Below are 1,372 nucleotides of genomic sequence, written 5' to 3'. Positions count from 1 at the left end.
CAATCGGGAGCAATGGTCCTCGTCCACTTGGAAGGCTGCTGCCATCCCTAGTGCTGCATGGCATGGTTTGTGGCTGCGTGGCTGCCTCCCGCACAGCCCTCTCCCCATCCCTCCTGGAAAGCTGCAGTTTTGGAGAGCTCAGCCCCGAGTGATGGAGGCTTGCCAGGTCCATCTTTCAAGGGGATCTGTACGGACGCCTTCCCTGAACTGAACTGCCCCTCCTGGGAAGAAAGAGAGAATGGGAACTCTTTTCTCCTCCATTGCCAGGCAATTCAGCCAAACATCCAGCAAAAATATTCAGAAAGGCCAAACTATGAGGCTTGCAGCCTTGACCCGGCTGCGTGGCAGGCAGGGGCGCAGCCCCCAGCCAGGAGCTTGCAGTGTTGTCACCTTCCTCTGTGTGCAGTTGGGAGCACACATGCCCATGCATCACTACCTGTAACCAAAACCCGTTGCCATGGTGACAGTGAGGCTTTCTAAATCTGGCGTGTGATGCCCAGAATCACATGGGTGTGAACCACTGAGGCATGCATGGGGTCCCTGCCAGCATGAGAAACCTGCTGTTGGGGGTCCCCGGAAAAGAAAGCATCTGTGCTGGTGGGTGAAGACCCTGAGCCAGTGGCGGTGTTAATTACGAGATGCTGATTTTGATCTCCTGCAGTTCCCTGAGTGCTCCCCAGGACATGCAGGCTAACTCCAGGACCCTGCGCCACAGCTGATAAGAGGCTGGACTGTATTTATCTGACAAGCCCAGGGAGGAATTGGCAGCATTTTCACTGCTGGATGTGGCTGGGCTCCTTCTCATGTGAAGCACTGTAGCTGTTCCAGCCCTTATCTGTGCAGGGCTGCACGGAGAGAGGGTGAGATTACACCTGATACAATTATCAGCCTTGTAATTACCTGCAACAGCCCCAGACACCCTCCTGGGCTTAGCGTGCGGACCTAATAAAAGTCAGGCACGGAGCAGGACCGGCTTGGGAAACCTGGGTTTGCCAGACCTTCGCCTGCACCTTTTGGTGAGCGCTGCAGGGTTTTCACCTGCCGTGGTGTGCGTGCAGCCGCAGTGCTGGCTGTGCGCAGGGACAGGAGGGTTCACACAGCAGCCACCCCACGGTCCCCATGATGCTCGTCCCTCCCGAGCACAGGGGTGGCGTTTGCTTGCTTGCAGGAGATGCACGAGAGCTTTTCTGCGCCACCGGCTCATCTGCGTGGTCTCCTGCTGAGCTGGGGGTGTCGCAGCGGCAGGGCTCTGGCCACTGCTGGGGGGAGCTGCGGGAGGACCACGGACCGCTCTGCCCCGCTGGGCTGGACCTGTTGGAGTGAGTCCAGAGGAGGCAACAGAGATGGTCAGAGGGCCGGAGAACCTCCCGTC

Source organism: Pterocles gutturalis, unplaced genomic scaffold, assembly GCF_000699245.1.
Source record: "Pterocles gutturalis isolate BGI_N339 unplaced genomic scaffold, ASM69924v1 scaffold9839, whole genome shotgun sequence".
Taxonomy (NCBI): domain Eukaryota; kingdom Metazoa; phylum Chordata; class Aves; order Pterocliformes; family Pteroclidae; genus Pterocles; species Pterocles gutturalis.
The sequence above is the reverse complement of the archived record's forward strand: the minus strand, read 5'-3'. Positions refer to the sequence as shown.